The 22,383-nt window shown below is 39.4% G+C and overlaps 1 long non-coding RNA gene across 1 annotated transcript in view; it reads right to left on the bottom strand.

Moving 5' to 3' along the window:
- LOC103544199 (uncharacterized) overlaps positions 1-22,383 on the bottom strand; it is a 275,975-nt gene that overhangs the window by 34,457 nt on the left and 219,135 nt on the right. The window contains exon 4 of the long non-coding RNA XR_011531947.1: positions 6,347-6,653. This is a non-coding gene — a long non-coding RNA (uncharacterized lncRNA). The remainder of the gene's footprint in view (positions 1-6,346; positions 6,654-22,383) is intronic.

Genomic DNA, 22,383 nt, shown 5'->3' with positions numbered 1-22,383 from the left:
GTAATTGAAGTTTCATCAGCATCTGGGTTGCTGAAGCCAACATTGTTCACCTCCTAGGACATGAGTCACACTTAAACACATACACACACAACAATCTACATGATAATATCTTTGGGGAACTATAAATTTCAAGATATTCATTCTGATATTAGAAGATAGGAGGATGATAGTGACAATTAAAGGGGTATATGGCCTTCAAAACAACCAGTGCCACAATACTTGCACAAAAATGGTAATTTAGAGATCAAAATGATGCTCACATGCAGCATATATTTCATTAACTACATGGATTGAGACGTGAATGGATATTGCCTAGTAGGCCTTTTAAAGGTAAACTCAGATAAACTAAAACTCAAATTTCTTTAAATAATATATTTTAATTTTTCAAGTACTAAATTGGAAAATAAATTTAATGATAATTTAAAAAGTTTGGCTAAAGTGTAGGGAAATAGAGACTCATATATGAGAGCATAAATTTGTATACGTTTTGCTGTGGAGCAATTTGGAAATATGGACCAAAGTTCGTAAAAGATGAATTTTATTTACCCACTAATTCTAATTCTAGGAATTTTTAAGGATATCATTAGAACTGATTTCAAAGACTGTGCTATTCACACAATGGGATAATATGTTGGTGTTAAAAATGATGTTTTTAAGAATATATTCCTCGATATGGAAATGTGGAAATTTGCTCAAGGTAAACTAATGAGCGGGAAAAGCATATTAAAAGACATTAAAACACACTGTAAACAACATGATCCTATCTTGTGAATAAATCTGTAAACAGTTGCACACACACAAAAAATTCAGATGAACTTTTTTATAAGTAGTATGCATTTCAAAATTATTTCTGTTGAAAAGCTCCAAATTTCAGCTGGAAATAAAGGAAAATGAAATACAAAGTAATGCAACTTAAGTCTTAATATTAAATGTCTAAGGCGCCGACCAGTGTTTCTCGGTCTAATGAGCAGACATTAGAATTACTGAGGATAGTTGGTTTATTTGGTCTGGGGCCCTCCTAAGCTGGTATTGTTAAAGATTCTCAGGTGATCTCAATGTGCAGCCACAATTTGGATCTTCTGCATTAGAGGCAGTGGTTTTCAAAGTGTGCTTCCCAGACCAGCATCACCAGCATTATTTGGGAACTTATCAAAAAGGCAAATTATTGGTCCCCACCCTAGACCTACTGAATCAGAATCTCTAGCAGTGGGTCCCAGGAGTCTCTGGTTTAACAAGTCCTCTGAGTTATTTTGATTCAAGCTAAAGTATGAGAAACACCATGTCAGGGAATCATTAGAAACAATGCCATCAGTTTTCAGATGATCAACCACAAGAAACCTATTTTTAAAAAGGCCTGCTCAGAGCTCTACATGTGTTGAAGGAGGTAATCAAAAGAATGTGACCACTGGTTGACCCTCGAGCTTGACACAGGAAATCAGAGGCTGCTCACTCCTTCCCCTGTCCTTGGGATGTAGCCTCTGCCTACCTTTCCCACAGTGGGAGCCTTGAAGAAGTAAGGGGCTAAACCGACACACGTGAGAAAGCTTTGCTTCCACTTAAGCACATGATTATGTGTTTCCAATTCCTGAAAGTGATACTTTCATCAGTTACCACAGTTGATGATCCTTTCCCGCAGTAATACAACTTCCATGTTACAGCCAAAGGGAAATTTTCCACATGCAACACTAATCATACTATCTCCACACCCAGGCTTAAAAACATCAAGGTTTTCCATTACCCACAGGCTAAAGATCAAAATCCCCAACATGGCTTAGGATGCCCCAACATTCTGACCCCAGGCTGTTTCCTCACTCTTGTGTCACATGATGTTCTCTGGTGAGTTCTTGCTTTGGCCACATTGGCTTTCCTTCTGTCCCATGGACTCCCAACCATTCCTCCTGCCACAGACTCTTTTCACATGCTGTGCCCTCTGCCTAGAACACCTTCCCCTCCTCATCTTGTCTATTTAATTCCTGCTCATCCTTTAAATCTCAGTTCAATCATCACCTACCACAAGGCAACATTCCCTGACCCCTCTGACTGGTTCATACCCTTCTTTTATATATTTAAAGAGCACAATAGTCTCTCCTTCAGAGCACTCCTCCCAGGTATGATCTTGCTTTTATCTGTGAGACTCCTTGACTAAGACCTATTTCCCCCACCATTTGCTCAGCTCCACATGGCCAAACTTTCCTTTGTATCCCTGGTATACAGCACAGGGCTTCACATATAGCAAGGGCTCGAGAATGTTTTTAATGAGGGATTGGATAAATGAATGAATGAATAGTAGTTTGGCTACATAGTAGTAGTTTGGCCAGGACTTCCTACTGTTTAAGTTGTTGACAGTAGTCATTGACTTGCATCACATCATCCACATCCCTTGTTCAAGGCCCGTATAACCTTGTAGGAAGGGCAACAAGACATTCTGAAAAGTAGTTGCGTCTCTTGTGTATCACCATAGTCTGAGTCTTGAGATTGGTTTGAGGGAGAAAACTGAACTAGGAGTCACGTGTTTTTCTTAGCTATGATTCTGACTCTATTAGCATGTACACACTAGCTTTGCCACAGTGAATTGGACACGAACCATTTACTGCTTTCTGGCATCATATTAACAGGCTCTGCCCATCAGTTTCTCTCATCTGAGCTTGTTTTGACAAGCTTAAACTTTCACATACCAAGAGCCTAAAACAGTACTTCGCTGAAGTCAAAATAGGTGTTTAATGTATGTGGAGGGATTCGCATGAGAGCAAAACTTTGGCCTAAGAAGCCAATGACTTGGATCATAGTGGCAGCCTCATCCAGTTGAGGGAACAAGGTGTCTGTGGATGTACCATACTCCACAGGAAGAACATGAGTTCTCCTGTGAGGAAGTGGTCAGACTTGTCAACAGCAATAGTGTATGCAAAACAATAACGAAACACTGTTTTTAAAGGATTGAGGGAAAAGAACTTTGGACACAGAATTTTATTTCAAGTTACATTTTCATTCAAAAAATGGCTTAAAAATATTCTTAGGCATATATAGCCTCAGGTTTATGTCATAAAGATATCATGCTGAATAGACTTTTGAAGAAAGTTCTAAATAAGAGAAACATATCCAGGAGCTACTATAAGAAATGAGAAAAAAGGGTGATCAAATATTTGGTGAAGTATTGTTCTCTATTTAAAAAATCTGGAACCACAGAAAAGCAGAAGGGGAATTATCTAATCCAGAACTAAAATTTAGATAACATGAATACATGAATAGAGAGATAAAACACAGTGAAGTATTTCTGAAGGCAAGATAAAAGTATCAACACATTAAGCAACCAATAAAGGTATATGAACATATATGGATCTTATAAGAAAAAAATAGAATATACAATATTTAAAGTAGTAGAAGAAAAGTCAATCTATCCCTTGGGAAGCAGGAAAAGAGAATAAAGGAATTAGGAAGCTGTGAAAATGAATAAACACAAACTGTCTGGGCTGCTCAAAGGTAGCGAATTGAGATCTAGCAAAGGTTTGGGGAAGAGGCGGAATTAAAAAACATTTTGGAGCCAGCCCTGAAGGCCTAGCCATTAAAGTTCTAGCTCACCACTTCGGGGGCCTAGGCCTGGTTCCTGGGCATGGAACCACACCACTCATCTGTCAGTAGCCATGCTGTGGTGGCAGCTCACATAGCAGAACTAGAAGGACTTACAACTAAGATATATAACTGTGTACTGGGGCTTCAGGGAGGGAGAAAAAAAAGAAGATTGGCAACAGATGTTAGCTCAGGGTGAATCCTTCCCAGCAAAAAAAGAAAAAGACCATTTTGATTGGGTTGTTTGTTTTTTTGGTGTTGACTTGTATGAGTTTTTTTTAATGTATTTTAGATATTAACCCCTTATGGGATATATGGTTTGCAAATATCTTCTCCTAATTAGTAGGTTGTCCTTTTGTTTTCTTGATGGTTTCCTTTGCTGTGCAGAATCTTTTTAGTTTGATGTAGTCCTATTTGTTTATTTTTTCTGTTGTTTCCCTTGCTTAAGGAGAGATGATATTCAAAAAGATACTGCTAATACTGATGTAAAAGAGTGAACCACCTATGTTTTCTTCTAGGAGATTTATAGTTTTAGGTCTTACATTCAAGTCTTTAACTGATTTTGAGTTAATTTTTGTGTGTGGTGTAAGATAATGGTCTACTTTCATTCTTTTGCGTGTGGCTGTCTAGTTTTCCCAATACCATTTATTGAAGAGGCTTTCCTTCTGTCACTTTATGTTCTTGGCTCCTTTGTCAAAATTGGCTGTCCATAAATGTGTACATTCACTTTTGAGCTCTCAATTCTGTTCCATTGTCGTGTGTGTGTGTGTTTTTGCTAGTACCATGCTGTTTGTAGTACACTTTGAAATCAGTGAGCGTGATGCCTCCCAAGCTTTGTTCTTTTTCCTCAGGATTGTTTTAGCTATTCAAGGTCTTTTTTTGTTCCATATACATTTTAGGATTCTCTGTTCTATTTCCAAGAAAAAAACAAACAACCTGATCAAAAAATGGGAGGAGGATCTGAAAACACATTCTTCCAAAGAAGATATAAAGATGGCCAACAGCCACATGAAAAAATGTTCAACATCACTAATTATTAGGGAAATGCAAATCAAAACTACAATGAGATATCACCTCACACCCATTAGAAATACAAAAAATAACCCATTAGAAAGACAAAAAATAACAAGTGTTGGAGAGAATGTGGAGAAAAGGGAATCCTCATGCACTGATGGTGGGAATGTAAATTGGTGCAACCAGTATGGAAAAGAGTATGGAGAGTCCTCAAAAAATTAAAAATAGAAATACCATATGATCCAGCTATTCCACATCTGGGTATTTATCCAAAGAACACAAAAACACTATTTTGAAAAGATATATACACGCCTATGTTCATGGCAGAATTATTTACAATAGCCAAGGCTTGGAAATAACCTAAGTTGTCCATCAATGGATGAATGCATAAAGACAATATGGTATACACACACACACACACACACACACACACACACACAGTGGAATACTAATAGGCCATTAAAAAGATTAAATCTTGTCATTTGTGACAACATGGATAGAACTTGAGGGTATCATGCTAGGAAAAATAAGTCATACAGAGAAAGACAAATATCATATAATCTCACTCATATGTGGAAGGTGAAAACAACAACAAGCAAACTCATAGCCACAAAGGATAGACTGATGGTTACAGGGTGGAAAGGGTAAAGGGGCATATTTGAACAGCAACAGATGGAAACTAGACTTTTGGTGGTGAACATGATGTAGTCTATATAGAAGTCAAAATATAACGATGCAGCAGCTGGCCCTGTGGAAGAATGGTTGGGGTCGCACACTCTGCTTTGGTGGCCCAGGGTTCACCAGTTCGGATCCTGGGTGCGGATCTACACACTGCTCATTAAGCCATGCTGTGGCGGCATCCTACATGCAAAATAGAGTAAGATTGGGACAGATTTTGGCCTAGCAACAGTCTTCCTTAAGCAAAAAGAAGAATATTGGCAATAGATGTTAGTTCAGGGCCAAACTTCCTCACCAAAAAAATGATAATAATGATGTATACCTGACATTTATATGTTATAAACCAACGTTATCTCAATTAAAAAAAAAGAAATAGAAATATTTTAAAAAAGACATTTTATTGGAGGACAAGCCCTCAGTCACTTAGATTTAGTTATTCACCCTTTCTTATCTGATCATGGCAAAACTGAGGAGCCTCCATGATGGCCTTTGTTCTTACTCACCCAATGTGTAGTCAAATGAAGCTATTTGGAAAATAGGGATTTTGTTTCCCCTGCCCTAGGCCCCAGGAAAGTCCTTGGAAATCTGGCCAGCTCTTGAATTTTAAATTAGGGAGCTGGCTATCAGAGACAAATGGCAGGCCAGGCTAATAACCATCACAACAACTAATGTAAGTGTGCCAGACACATGGTCTCCCATGTGGTCTGCTCCCTGTTCTAGGGACTAAGGATAAGTGAGTTGTTCGAAATGTGCAGCAATCTTACTTGTCAACTAGTTAAACAATTGGGGGCCAGAAGAGCTTTAAGAGACAAAAATCCTTGAGCACCAGAAGTTTAAGTATATGACTTTTCTACGTACGTAGAACTCCAAACATTGGACCTTGAGAGTAAGTTCTAAATGGAAGTGGGATTAGCTAGATTGCATGGGAAAGAATTAACTTCCTGAGTTGGATTAGCTTGCAAGGGCATTAATCTCTTTCCTTGAACATTCTAATTTCAAAGAGATGTGTTGATCTCCTGCTTTCTCAAGACAGCATAGCAATGAGGGACATATGTATTTGTGGTGTGAGAAACCCTCCCTGGTAATTTACCTGATTCTTTCCAAATTGAGCACATGTCTCTGGCTTGATGGAAAAATTGACCAAGCTGGGCAGGCCTAGAAAGCCTCAATTCTGCAGGATATGTCCAGTAAGTGGTGAGTCTGGATGCTTTCTTATGGGGGTAGACATTCCAACACTCATTTTAGTAAAGCCAGTCCCAGGGTCAGATGGAGGAGCATTCCAAAGTGAAACATCTTCTGGCATGCAACAGGGAGCAATGGGAAGTTCGTATTCATGGCTCTTGATTCCTAGCAGTCATGAGCATACACATGCTTTGCCAGCATACACAATTAGCCTTCTGGAGGGAAAACAAAAAAAAAGAATGAAAGAATATAAAAAAGGAATTTTAGGGCCTACCACTTAATCCCCATTAAGTGTACTTAATTTTTCTTAGGTTCTGGAAGCAGAGATTAAGTAACATTCAAATATACTTTTATAACTTTTCCAAGTTATAAAATTTTCCAAGTTTTTCTCAAGAATATTGCTGACTGGCTTATTTTACCTCACTAATTTTTCAGGGCTCCTTAGGATTTCTAAATTTTAGGGTAAGCACTCTTTCACAACGTTATATTAACAAGTTGAATTAATAGAAAATACTATAAAACACATGACTGCAACATGCAGTTTGTGTAAAACCGGACACACACATGGAAAGTTCCTTCGTAGCCCTAGCCTATAAAACTTATTTACTTTTGACATAAGTCAGAGTTGGAGATGTGTGTGTCTTTGTAATTTAGGCCTCACAGTTTACCTCTTTGGGACTCCACAGAACTTGCTCAATTTAGTCCTCACCACAAAACTATCGTTTCTACTTAGTGCCAGAAGGATTCCCAGAGACTGAAACTTCGGCTGGCAGGCTCACTGTGCTGATCTAAAACAACGTCTCAGTCTGGGGCTGTGGGTTGGCTACTTGTCTTTTTGTTTGTTGGTTTTTCTTTTTCGCATGAAGAAATTTCCTTTATTAACTTTTTTCTTTTTACCTTATATTTTAGTTGAAAAAATTTCAAATATACCAGGAAGATGAGAGACTGGTTTAGTAAACACTGTTTTACATACAATCTAGATACAACAACGGTTCACATTTTGGAATATTTGCTTATCTGTTTCTTTCTCTCTCTCTTTCCTGAATCCATTTGAAAGTAAATTCGTCATGACACTTTATCCTAAATTATTCCACTGGTATTTCCCCCGAATAAGAACATTCTTCTACATAAACAATAGCATGAGCACACCCAAAACATTAACTGTTATTCCCTAGTATCATCTTATATCTGATCAATATTCAAATTTCCCCAGTTGTCTCTAAAATGCCTTTTGACTAGAACTCAATTTCTTTAAATTTGGGGAAGTCCCGTAGCATTTATTTTGCTTTTCTTTGTATGAAGTTGATTTTTAGATGGGACTGGCTAAGCTGACTTGCAGAACATCCTACATTCTAGATCCATCTGTGTGTTTCCTTGTGGTGATGTTTTAACTTGTTGCTCTAATCCTGTATTTCCTGTAAACTGAAAGTTAGGACTATATAACCCTGAGGTCTCATGTCACTCTGTTTCATTAAAACAACTGGAGAAGAACTTAGTTAGTTTTACTAAATATCTTTTTCTCCTCTCTCTCTTCCTTTACCTTTCTTACTAAGTCACTTTCTAGGCTCATTGGTCTTCTCCAGGTCTCTCCTGACTTTCAGTTCTGCAGCCCTGTGTTAAAGCCATATTACCCTTATTTTCAGGGCTGCTTTGACATTGGAGAGAAAATGTACTCTAGGAGCTTTATTTTCATTAACTATTCTTTGATTTTAATGTCCAAAGCTTAAAACATTGTCTTTGTAATATATTAGTGGCTTCCATGAAGACAGTTTTTATGGTCCTAGAGTTTGAAATTATTTCAAGTCCCTTTAGTCCAGCCTCATTTACATATCAATCAATTAACTAATTCAATAGGCCTGTGTTCCAGGTACACTGATAGTCAAGAGGGATAGAAAATGATTAAGAGAAAGTTCCTGCCCTTGTTAAACTCAAAGTTGAATTGGGAAACAGACGTGTTAATAATTATCATTTCATTCATGAAAAGTTTCCTTACTTTCTCATTTTGCATTCAAAAAAAGACTTTCTCCATGTTCCTACAGCATTCTATACACATGCCCAGCATTGAGTTTGTCTTACAGCTTTGTGATTATTCAGTATGTTTTGCTTTTCTCTACTAGACTGAGAGTTCCTTGAGTTTTTTGAGGTGTTTTTTTACCTCAGGGTCTCTAGCTCCTAGCATTGGTTCCTGAAATAATGATAGATATTTGATAGTAAATGTCCAATAAATGCCTGATAAATGAAGTGTTATGTGTTAAGTGTTCTTAGAGAAAAATGTGTTAGCCATAATTATAGAGATATGAACAAAGTGGTGTAGAAATATTGAGAAGGCAACTTTTGAATTGGAGTTCTAAAAAGATGAATAGATAAAGACAAAGGGAAGGATATCACCGGAGAGCGAACTGCATGTAAAGTGGCCCATGGTTTCCAGAGAACAAAATGACATTGTAAAGAGCAAAATATAAGGGACAGGTTATCAGGGGGAGAATGTAGAAAGGTGGGTTGGGCTTAGATTTTGAAGAGTCTTGACTGCCAAGCTAAAACTGTTTGAATTCTATCCCATAGGCAGTAGAGGGAAAACAGAAGCTTTTTAAGATAAGGAATGACATGATCACTTTTATTTTTTCAGCACAATTATTCTAGTATAGGACTGAAATGGAGGAAACTGCTGTCAAGGAAGAGAAATGAAGAAGAAAAAAGAAATGGAGAGAGATACAGTGAATTGTCCCACCTCACAGGGCTAGCCAGTCATCATACCGTTACTACAAACTGGAGCAGGGCAAGGCTATTGAGTTTAAGGTTGTAGGATATGGGCAAAAGTGTTGTTCAGAGGAGGGTGAGGTAAGAGAAACCAGAGTTAGCTAGAATGAAACCATGGATCAGGGAGGAATTAGGCTGGGTCATAAAAATATCCAAGGATTGTTAGATAGGCTGACAGGAAAAGAAGGCGTTCTAAGCAGAGGTGAAACAGTGAACGGCACAGACAAATTGCTGGGTGGGTGCTGGTGGTGATGTAGGGACAGGAGGAAACAGGGCTGCAGAGATAATCAGGGGCTAGTTGGTATATGGCTCTTAAGTTAACAACATTCAAAAAACATACATAGCTTTGAATTTTTACCCTCTACGGCTCGATTCTGGCTATCATAAGTGGTTTATTTATTAGTCATCTAGCTGGATACATGAAGGGTTAGTTAGTTAGTCAGTTAGTTGGTTACTTTAGAGCCACATACCTTATAAAGGACTGTTTCCTGGCTATGGGTTTTCCACTGGTGAGTGGTGGGTAGGCCCCTTCTTCTGGAAACAACTAGACTGAACTATCCTAGGCTTTCTCATCAACACTTACCACAGAGGAAACTATAGTTGAAACTCATTGATAGGTTGATAGAGTCAATGAATAAAGCGTGCTAAGACAGGACTCTGAGAATCCAAGCACGTCCTAAAGAGGTGCTCACACACCTCCATTCATGCAGTGCCTTACACCGTGTCTGCCAATCCCCACCCAGAGGAAGAGGTGTGGCTGAGAGGAATTTTGCCCTCAGGTTTGCTTCCCATAGATTCTCATACACCTCTTTGGGTGCTGGCAGCAAACAGAAATTTTTACATTGCCTGGTCCAGGGACTGGGGAAAAGGAAAGCTGACATGCAAGGCTTCTCCCTGAGGGCCTCAATCCAACCAGCAGCTTTCTGCTGAGACTAAAAGCATTACAGAGCCCAGCTTCTACTTACCCACTGTTTCTGTTTGTTTGTTTCAGTTCTCTCCTTTCTCTCTCTATGACCTACTGTGTCAGAGGGGGCCTTGGAAGCATGAGTGGTCCAAGTAACTAAAAAGTGAGGGACCGTGGTAAACCCCTCTACTTCCCCCCGTTCCATTCATCCAATGAATCATTCATTCATTCATTCCTCCGTGTGTTCAACAAATATTTAGGGAGCCCCCACTATGTGCCAGGCACTGTTCTAGGCTTTAGAGATACATCAGTGAACAAACCAGATGCACTTCTCTGTCATCCTGTAACTTAACTTCAAGCGAAGATAGACTGATCCTAAATAATGAATACATGGGTAAGTAAAGTATAGAATAGGTTAGAAGACAATAAGTACTATGGAGAAAAAAAAAATACAACAAGGACCAAGGGATTGAGAGTGCAGGGGGTGATAGAAAGGAGGTAAGAACTGCAATTCAAAGAAACGGTGGTCAAGGAGGCATTGGGAAGACAGCTTTTGTGCTCCTTAAAGGTGGTGCCTCCTTGTAGCAAAGTGTTGCTTCCTCTATTCAAGAAAGTTCTTCAGTCGGTGCTATTCTCAACTTTTCCAGGCCACCAGGGAGTGTTTTTTACTATGGAAGTTCCTTTCATCAAAAAGACCAACAGCTGGTACAAACCAAGCCCTTCACCTTGACCCCAAAGACTTGGGTTGCTTTTAAATCTTTGTACCTCCTCTTATGAAGAATCTACAAAGGAATCCTGAGAATATCATTCTCTCCAGTGTCTCACTTCTTTGCATGACTCTCCCCTTCCTACAGTCTGTATTCACAGCTCAACAGCCACAATTATCTGCAGAATTCAGGAGAACTCTCTGAATTTTCTGGAAAATTGAGGAAAGATTGTGCATAGCTCACTGTTTTTGAGTAGGTACTCTATTCAGGCACCATTTTTAGCTTTCCCATGTAGTAAGACTCCCAGCAACCTTAGAGGAAGTGCTGATATTATCCAGTTTTACAGAGAAGAAAATTAAGATTTAAAAAACTTAACTTGTCTGTGGTGCTAGTATGTTTAGAGTGAGGATTTGAACCCAGTGGTTTGCTCTAGAGCCCACACAACGTCCAGGAGTCACTTCGGTATTCACATCAGGCCACTGCTAAGCCAAGTTAAAACTTTATCTTTTTGCAAGATTATAAGTGCCTGACCCAAAGTATCTTAAATCATGCCTTTCTGTAATACGATATAATATATATATATATATTTTTATTGGTACCTGAGCTAACATCTGTTGCCAATCATTTTATTCTTCTCCTCCCCAAAGCCCTCCGAGTAGGTAGTTGTATATTTTAGTTGTAGGTCCTTCTGGTTGTGGTATGTGGGACGTTGCCTCAGCATGGCCTGATGAGTGGTGGTGGGTCTGTGCCCAGGATCCAAACCATCAAAATCCTGGGCCCCTGAAGTGGAGCAGTGAATTTAACCCCTCGGGCACGGGGTCAGCCCTTCATATAATATTTGATATTACTTTTCTATCCAGTCCCTCCCTCTCCCCCAAAGAAAGAAAATTTAACAATAAACAATAAATTAAGATCCAAAAAAACTTAGAACATGGTCTTATAACTTAGCCCACTTTAAAGATGGAAAGAAGGGAGGACAAATAGAGCCCCCAAAAAACAATAGTTTCTGGAGTCCCACAGGTCATCACCACAAAAAAAGTTGCATACTCTTATTTCACTGATGGTATATCTAACTTATTCAAACTGCTTTTGACAAGCATTTACTAAAATGCCAGACTAAAATGCCAGACACCGAGTTGTGGGCACTGATATAACCCACATTTCTCCATGTCAATAGTGTTAACAATATTAATAGTAATAATCCAAATTTCACTAGGTTTTGCTGCCGCATACTCACAGAGGTTTTCAGTCCTGAGGAATGAAAGACTTGATTAAGAAAAGTGTTTGCTGGGGGCCGGCCCCATGTCTGAGTGGTTAAGTTTGTGAGCTCCGCTTTGGCAGCCCAGGGTTTCGCCAGTTCGGATCCTGGGCTCGGACATGGCACCGCTCATCAGGCCATGCTGAGGTGGCATCCCACATAGCACAACCAGAGGCACTCACACCTAGAATATGCAACTATCTACCGGGGTGCTTTGGGGAGAAGAAGAAAAAAGAAGATTGGCAACAGCTGTTAGCTCAGGTGCTAATCTTTAAAAAAAGTGTTTGCTTTTTTATTTTCTTTAACAATATAAATTTTTTTAAAAACAAAGTTTTGGGAGGTAAAACCTTTAAAGAGCAAAGGAAAGCCAAAATTGGAGTTTATTTTGGTGGAATGAATAGCTATTTCCTTCTGGGAGCAACTCACCGTAAATTCCAGAGACCCATGTAATTAATTTATATTGATTACAACCCCACTTATCTGTGTATCTTCATAATCATTTAAATGAGGTACACACCTAGTGTGAAATCAGTGCTCAGAGGGACTTCCCCTGAAGGGAGTATATACTCTCCTATTGTCTTTTTTTGGGGGGGGGGGGGGAAGATTAGTCCTGACCTAACATCTGCTGCCAGTCCTCCTCTTTTTGCTGAGGAAGACTGGCCCTGAGCTAGCATCTGTGCCCATCCTCCTCTACTTTATATGTACGATGCCTACCACAGCATGGCTTGCCAAACATTACCAAGTCCGCACCCGGGATCCGAACAGGCAAACCCCGGGCCACAGAAGTGGAACATGCGTACTTTGCTGGGCCGCCAGGCCGGCCCTATTGTCTTAAGTGAATTAGTAAGGGCAAGAATTAGAGGATGATATGCCCAAAGTTCAAGACACTCCTGTTTATCCAAGTGGGAATGATATTAGGTGCTTGCTCTTTTTATTTCAGGGAATGCTTAGATTCATACACATCTGGAAGGAAATTGTATAATTCTCTTTAATTTCTTTTCAACCATAACAATTTCCCCAATCTGCCCTGAAGATTATGGAAACTGAAAGTCAACAGTAGGCTGTGTTGATGCCCACAGGCGCTCTGGAGATTTGGCAAATGAAACTTGTCATCATTGTTGCAATCAAAGGAGAGTCAGGAAGATGTAAATCATTAATTTTGAAGAAAGAAAGAGACTGTGGGATTTATCTTGCTTGAGAAGAACCAGATTTACTGAGGCATGGTTTCGTGTATGCCCATTTTAATTGAATTAAAAAAGCCTGATGGATTTTTCTATAAAAAGCATTTACTTAGGGTATTCCCTTGGCAAGGTCATGTTCCAAAGAGCCCAAGGGAAGTGGACCCAAGAGAAATGGTTTGAACATATGTTGTAGAAGGGCAAGCTGCAGGAGAGAGAGAGAGAGAGTCAAGGCTGGGAGAGTGAATTTAGATGGAGCTGTGTGGAGGCTACAGAGGAAAATCTGCTGCTTTGAGGGAAGTAACAGTCAGGGCAGGGAAGTTGGAGCAGGTTTACATGCATTCCCTTTGCCCTGATGGTTCATACCCATGTATTCTCCAGATCTGCCAGGTTGTCTCCCAGCAGAGGAGCACAGAGAAAGCTTCACCCCAGGAAGAGCGGAAACTGACTGCTAACCAGTTCCCTATCTTCACTATGGCTTTTGGTATTTCCCACTTCATCTGGAGATGCCTGACCGGATTTGAATTCAGCTGAAACTAATTTCCCCCAACCTGACACTTAGGCACATACCCTCTTAGGTATTCTAAACCTTCAAGTATTTAAACAACTTTTTTCTCTGACTGAGCCAAAGCAGTATTCCTAACTTCATGTTTCAGTTCTACAACATTCCTCAAATTCCATTCTGCTGATTGCTTATAACCACAAGTATTCTCCTTGGTATGCTTATTTTAATGTCTAGAAGATGATCTGTGCACTCATACCGTGGTTTCCACTGGCAGAAAATCATGGAATAAAGCTCAGAGAAGGAAAACACTCGAAAGATGTCTGGTCCTTGGTTCAGCTGTTGTTGCTAGACAAGTTAACACCCAGCCCAATCTAAGCAGATGTCTGTTTAAAATGAGGGACAGAAAATGATGCCAGCTAGACTGTTGAAATTTATATTTCAATTTTCTTTATATATTTTTTCTCGCTTTGTTTTGTTTTGTTTTGATAAGGAGACGTCTGGAAATAAATATCCTTGCATTTATTGCCAGGTACTTTGTTCACTAACAAAGTACATCTGGCAGCACTTCCCTCGTGTTGCTGCTTCTTCCTGCTCCTGCTCTCCATCAGACCAAGGTAACCATCTCCTCACCTGGGCTTGAACGAATGAGTGCCTAAACAAGTCACCAGGCACTCTCTTCACCTTCTTCCCTCGCAGGGCTTGGCTCAGCACATCATCCTCCTCATAACTCTTCTAATACCCGGGAAGGGCAAGAGTCAAAACTCAAGTGTCGCTTCCTAGAGGTTTCCAATTCCTCTTTTATAAGTTGGTCTTTGACCTAGATATGGCTGTACATTAAAAGCAGTGCATGTTTACATATCCTATAGTTTTAAATTAGCTTTATGAAACTGAGGAACAAGTATAAACTTATTTAAAATTAAAATTGAGACTCTCAGATCCTCTTCTTTGTTTTTCAATTTTCTTTATATATTTTTTCTTGCTTTGTTTTGTTTTGTTTTCACATGGAAACATCTGGAAATAAATACCCTTGCATTTATGGCCTATGACAGCAGAAATGGACACAAAAGGCTTATATATAGCCTAACATGGATTTAAATAATGTTCCTCTTATGTAAATTCAAATCAATACAGTACCTCTGCATGCCATGTGAAGAGGATGAAAACTGACTTTTACTTATAAGATTTTGTTTTTTAATCAGGCTAGTGCTTTAATTAGATGTTATCATTGACTCAATTAATCTTGAATTGAAATTAATTAGCTTGAAATTAACTTAGCCAAAGGAATATTTCATTCAGAGACCAACTCCCCTTTAAATGGATGTATAATTCTAGTTTTACAAATTTGTAGCAAGACCTCTGCATGAAACTTAGCAGACTAGGAAGTCTATTAAAAAGTGTTTGTTGACTGACTGATTGTTCACCATGTATAAAAGAATAAGTTTTACCCTCCCAATTTCCATAATAATTACTTGAGATTAAGAACCAAGTTTCCATAATGTTTTAGTTCCCATTTTTCTCCCTTTTCTTTTACCCAACCTGTTCTCAGTCCCAGAACTGTATAGAGGTTTATCTAGTGGCATTTAAAAAATTAGCCTCTTTACTAATAAGCTTCTATTCCATAATAAGTGTAACTTGTGTCACTTTCTTATATCATAAACTCCTCCTAATGTTTGTAGAAGCTCTTAAAATTCTAAGAAAGATGTAAGGATTGAATCAATATATTATCTTTTATCAAGTTGATCATAATCCATTTTATTTAAATGGGGAACCTATAAAATGGTGACATTTGGCCTCTGATATAGCTTGACAGTGACTCTTGAAAACCTCAGACTCTGAGGAAATATTAACCAATAAAACACATGCGATCAACTTTAGATCAACTCGTCAAAAGAAAACAACTTGTCAAAAGAGCTGTATTTCCTTTCCTTTCTTACTCTAAGAAGAACAATAAAAAAAAACCTCTGGTTCTTTTTCCAGGCTGAAAGAAAGCTACATGCAAATAAAAATACTGACATATGGAGTGTAGGTAGAGTAAATAATGTAAATGGTGGGCTACCATGTGATGGTGCAGATTTGAGCAATTTAAATGTAGTGCAAAATTATGGTGTCCCCATATCTGCTGCTACACCTACTCAACCAAGCCTGGGTCAAGGCTCTAGGTCACCTTTGTTCCTGCACCAGGGGTCTGGGCACCATCGGAGAGAATCACCCCAACCTGTGGATTAGGGTCGCTGTCATGCTAGTTGTTTACAATATCAGTGAGAGAGTTAACACCAGATACTGACTCTTATTCGTCCTGGATCTGGTATCCTTACACACTATCTCAAAGCTCCATTTCTCTGCAGCCCATTTCAGCAGATTCTTTGATACTTACTTCTCTGAGAAATTTGAGGTAATCAGGCATGAAATATCTGAACTTCCTGTCTCTTTACCTACATAATTGTCTGCATTCATACTTTTGGTCCTCCTCCTTTTCTTCATTTGTAGAGCAAAATGAATTGTCCTTTCTCTGATTCAAAGCAAACACTCTGTCCTTTGGATCCCAGCTCCTCCTGTCTGCTGCAGGACCCAGCTCCATCAATCACTGTCTCTCTCCTCCATCTGCAGCCTGCTGTCTCCATTGGCTCCTTTCCTTCAGTGTATATCCGTGCTTATACAGAACTTCTCCCCTCTATTTACCTCATGATTTATTTTCTTCTCAGCCACTCCTTTACCCGCTCTTTGAACCTCCTCTTACTATAATCTAACTGCTACCCCAACAAATCCACGGAAACAGCTCTTGTTAAGCATATCAGTATCCAATTCTAATGGACACTTCACATTGACTTTATCTTAGTAGAACTTTGACAATTCATTACCACTACCTTCTTAAAATGCCTTAGCCTTGATTTTTGTAGTACAATATTCTGTTGATTTTTCTGTTATTTCAGTCTCAATGTTAGCTTTCTTGTCCACATATACTTCAAAAGTTGGTGTTTCCCTGGGATCTATCCTCATGCCATTTTTCTCATTCTACATTTCTCCTTGAATGATCTCCTCCACTTCCATGATGTTAACTGTTACTGAGAGGCTGATGTAGTTAATGTAGATATTTTCCCCCTTCTTTGGTAAAGTACAGTTTGTGCTGGCAGTGATAAAACGTCACCTTGTGTCTAATCTTGGGTGCAAAGATATACAGTAGGCAGTTTCCTGTCCTGGAGAAGGTGTCGTGCCACTTTTTATTGACTTACTGAAGCTATGCAGTCTCATGGGATGCAGAGATCTGGGTAGAAGATGAGACAACCTATCTAAAGACCCCTGAGGATCCTTCCACGTGAGAAAGAGTGAACAACTCCAAGCCCTATTCCTGAGATTTTGAGTTAGGAAGATCTACTGGAGTGAGCCAGAATGGTGCCCTATCCAGGCCTTGTGGCAAAGAAGAGTGACAAGACCGTTAAAAAGTTGCCGTGAACAGAAATAGAGAAGATTCAGTGGGTTAGTCCTGGTGCTGCAGCAGACAAGAGAAAGGGAAAAGGCAGTTCTCTGTCCTTGAAATAGCCAATACGGCAGCCCCTAGAATATGACCTGAACCATTCTCTTTTTCTTACAGAACTTTTATATTCTGTAAGACACCAAGTCTTTCTGATTTCAACCTCCAAATAGCTCCTGTATTTTTCCTTGCTTTCAATCTCACTGTCATTGATTTGAGTCAATCTCTCATTATTTCTTACCCGGACAATTACAATAGACTCTTTACTGGGTTTCTACCCCAAAGTCTTACCCATCTATCAGAGTCATCTGCCTAAAAATGCAAACATGATCATATCACTTATCTGCTTAAGAGTATTTGATGGTTTCCACTATCTACAGGCTAAAGCCCAAACTCTTTCACATGCCCCAAATGGACTCCATCTTCTGGATCCTGCCTGTCTTTTCAGCCTCAAGTTTTTCACTTACCACCTTATACTTTATGATGCAGGAAAAAACAAATTCTTTGTAATTATGCCTAATCCCATGCTGTTTCTTGCTTCCATTGCTTTGTTCATGCTGTTCACTAAGTCTAGAATGCTCTTTACCTTTTATCTCACTCTTAATTGTCTTTCAAGACTCAGTTTGGGAAACATTAGTTCTGTCACCTTCGTGATCCATTTTCTGTGTAACTAGTGTGTTTATCTTAGTAGTTACTATTGCCAGAAACGCCCCCCCACCCCTCCCCCACTCCCCCCCCCCCGCCACCCCCCCCCCCCCCCCCGCCAATCAAACTGTTACTCCGTGCTTTTCAGGAATTCTCAATGTCATAGCTTGGAAGTCCCATCCCGACAGTTATCATAGACGAGTGGGCAAGACAAGTGGTAACTTTTGGGGAAGATTGGGAAATAATATAAAAATATTTTAGGAGCCTGAGGAAGTAAAGCAGGCCTTAGTTTATTTTCCTCCTGATCTTACTCACTTCTGTTTTATTCATCTCTCCCTGGCAAGATATGTAGCTTCTGATAATAATTTTTTCTGTTGATTCTCTACTCATTCCACTAAATGGAATGAGTCTAATTATGTGCTTGTGGGGTGTTTTCCTCTGTTTGTGCTTCTTCTAATTGCCACTCCTCAAAGTCAGTAGAAAAAGCTTCATGGGATGGTTGGGTACAAATAGCGTTATATAGTTGTTAAAAGCACTTTTTTCGAATTAGACTAACAAACTCAACTTCAAACACTCGTTCTGCCACGTACTGTGTAACTTTGGAAATTTACGGACTCTCTTTAAGACTTGATTTCCCACCTCTAAAATGGAAATAATAATACCTACCACAGTGGGTTATTGTGAGGACTAAGTGAGCTAAAACATACAAAGCACATGTTTCAGTGCTCCATAAAGGTTAATACTTTTTGGAGGATGAAGAGAATTGTGACAGGTAGGGGGAACTGCCGGTGAGCAGGAAAGCAATTCTGGGATATAGAATACACTTTTGATCAGAGTGAACCTAATGGTTTGCCTTTCACTGCAAGGAAGCAGGAGTGCCTTTGGGTAACAGCTGCATGAACAGAGCCTCTTCCACTCTCTCAAGTGGGAAGGAGCGGAAATGAATCATGCCACCTGGGGAAGAGTGAAGCTGGTGTGGGAGGGGAAACTGTGTAGGAAGCTTCTCTAAATTTTGCCGTGACTCCCTGTTTCTCTGCCTTGGTCCAGGTCTTACCCTAGGATTATGACAACAACAGCATATCTATGGGCCCTTTAGAAAAGGCTTTGGAATGGTTACAAGGCTGGCTCACTTGACAACCAAGCCTATGTCTGTTGACAGTGCTCATCCTCTCAGTGTGGCTGGATCAATGACTGATGCTGGTCAGCTGATCAGGACTCAAGCTTGGCACAGAGCAGGCCTTGCACACAAATGTAAAATGAGAGGAATTTGTCTCTGTTGAACCTCTGGCTTCCCAAGCTTTTCACCTGATCCTCAACGTCTTGGTCTCTTCAGTCCTAAGACTCTCCTCTACCAACAAGGCAGGTTCTATACAGCCCTGAGGAGAATGGGGAGGATATCTGTTAGTAATGCGGCAGGTAGGGGATTAAGTTCAAATATTAGCATTTAACCAAATCTCTCCTATCAAACTATGAGAGTTCACCTTTTCTCTGATGGGATTTCTAAAAGTGGATGTTTCAATTCCAACCCAGAGGAACTTCAATACTCTTAAGCAAAAAGATTCTCATCATAGCAGGAATACTATAGACTTCCTCAGAGATGGTCCCAGCTTGGGGCACCATTTCTCTGTCAAATAGCCACTTCACAGCAACCACTTCTGAACAGTGCTACCCAGACCACCATGAGTTCAACATCTGTCCTTGGGAGGAAGATCCAGAAAGTGAGTTTAGAGAATATTCTTTTAATAATGGAGTGATCTATGTCCCTATAGTCCCTATGATTATTGTGATGAATCTTACTTTTTTGTGTGTGGTTTAGGTGAATTTTCTAATTTCCATTAACCTGGAAGTCTGTCACTCAAAACAGTCCCTGTTCTTTATTCACCAATAAGTCAACCATGTGAATAATTACTCCTCTTATTCCTGGAAAGTAAGAAGAGGGATGTGAAGTCATCTCAAGGCATGTCTTAAGAAAACATGGCAAGTCCTGGGGTTGACACTGGAGGGTGTCCAAACGTTAGCATAGACTACTAAGAGTATCCACATCATCCACATATCCTCTGTTGAGATTCACTATGATAGATCCAAACCTTTTTTTTAAGAAAAAAAAAATTATAGATAGAGGTGAAATCTGCTGTGCAGTCCTCTCCAATGGTAATCACAATCATGATATAGATTGATAGGATTTTATCATTTCTGAGCAAATTCTTCTATTTACCAACAATAGTAATAGCAATAATAACTAACACGTGCAGTACTTACAATGTGGCCAACGCTATTCTAAACACTTTCTATGTATTCACTCCTATAATCTCACCACCCTACAGGGTAGGTATCACTGTCATTCCCATTTTATTAATGAGGAAACTGAAGTTCAGAGAAGTTCAGTAATTTGCCCAAGGTCACATGATAAGTAGGAGAGCCAGAATCTCTAAAAATATATATAGTCATGTTTTATATGTTTTTAAAGTTATGCAAATGGGATCATGCTGAATGTACCTTTCATAACTTGCTTTGTAACTTATTCGGTTTTTGAGATTTATTCATGTTAATATGCATAGCTCTCATTCATTCATTTAAATTGCCACACAATATTACAGCATATGGCTTTTCCACATTACATTTATCTATTCTCCTGTTCTTGGCCCTGTAGTGGTTTTATAATTTTTCACTATCACAAAAAAATGTTGTCAAGGAGAATTCTTGAATGTATATGCTCTTGCATATGTGCAACAGTTTCTCTAGGGCAATATACCTCCAACTGAAATTGCTCAGCCGTACAGCACATTGCTAAATTGGTGTGCCGATCTACACTTCCACCAGCAATATGTGAAAGTTATTATTTGCCTCACACTCTTACCAATACTTGATACTGCCAGGCTTTTAGACTTTTTTTCCAAGCTGATGGAAGTAAAAGAATATGTTGCCATGTCTTAATTTGTATTTTCCTGATTTCTGGTAAGAATGAATGTCTTATGTTCATTGGCCGTTGAGACATATCTCCTCTGTGAAGTGCCCTTGCTTCGTCCATCTTTTGCCGGTTTTCTTCTTGAGTTTTCTCTTTTGCCCTGATTTATGGGAGTCCTTCACATACTCTGGATATAATCTTTAGTCCCCATATACTGTGCAACACACCTAATGGGTAATGCTTGTTAAGTAGGTGTTCAAATATCATTTATCTTTCTGCTGCTATTTGCCTTGAATCCGTAGGGTCTAATCTCATGCTCTTAGGGCCTGCTAACACAATTACCAGACTCTTAGATCACTCCACTGCTCCTGTACTCTAAACCCCATTAGGTCACACATATCACTTTATCTGTCTCATTTTCCTACCCCTCCCCAATTCTCAAAACCCTCCCACTGTACCCTATGCAATTCATGGTCAGGATCAGCAAAGTTCCTTATATTCTTAAACTCTTCTCTGAATATTCCTTTCATCTTCGTTTTCTAAGAGGACTCTGGCTCACCCTAAGGACACTGCTTCCCTGAAGCCCACTCAAGTGGTGGCTATCTTATGTCTTGTAGCTTTCATACCACTGGGCAAGGAAGCAGGCTATGTGTCCTCATGTCTCCCCATTGTTGCTTTCAGATTTTATTATCCCTCCTCTAAGATCCCCTCCCTCCAACTCTGTATCTCATGTTGTGGCAGGTTTAAAATATAGTCCTAAAATTCTTTGATATTCTTTTCATTGAGAGGTAAGGTATATGTCTTTCCTTTGAATCTGGTTTCTGAGACTGCTTTACCAATAGGATTCAGTGGATGTGATGCTGTGACTGTTTCCAGATCCAGGCCTTAGGAAATTGACAACTTTCACTTCTTATCTCTTGGGATTCTGAGTTTTGGAATCCAGTCACTCCACAGTCCATAGAGCAACTCAAGTGGAAAGGAACAGAGATTCCCAGCCTTCTGCTCCCACTGAGCTAACAGCCAGCACCAACTTGCCAGCCCTGCAACTGAGCAACCTTGGAATGGATCCTCCAGCTCCCAGTAAACAGCCTCAGCTGATGACACATGGAGCAGAGATGCAGCTTCCCCACCAAGGCCCGTCCCAATTGCAGATTCATGAGTTACATAAATGATTGTTGTTTTAAGCCGCTGGGTTTGACATAGTTTGTTATACATTTAAGCTTCCTTTTCCTCTAAAATTCTTCTGTGAGTCTATACTTTTTTTATGGCTAATTTCCTGGTTTTAAGACGAGAGCCAATCCTTATTAGGTGTTTATACACAATGGCCTGATTTCTCCAACAGATTCATCATTGTAATAAGAGCCTTTGGTAGAACTTCCCAGATTAGACAAGTAACTCTCAGCATTGAGTAAACATTTTTTCTTTTTAACTTTTTTTAACTTGTATTCAGTGTGGGGCTATATGCATTCCTAAGAATTTAGTTGAATGGAACCCACAATATATCCTGGTTTCTTTGTTTTCGTTGACTAAATTGACTCCTCTCTGTTCTAAGTAACATTTATACTTTACACTTTGTCTAATGCTTAGAAACCTCCAGACAAAATGCTTTTCTAGTAG

This window comes from Equus przewalskii, chromosome 23 (genome assembly GCF_037783145.1).
Source record: "Equus przewalskii isolate Varuska chromosome 23, EquPr2, whole genome shotgun sequence".
NCBI classification, from domain to species: Eukaryota; Metazoa; Chordata; class Mammalia; order Perissodactyla; family Equidae; genus Equus; species Equus przewalskii.
The sequence above is the reverse complement of the archived record's forward strand: the minus strand, read 5'-3'. Positions and strand labels throughout refer to the sequence as shown.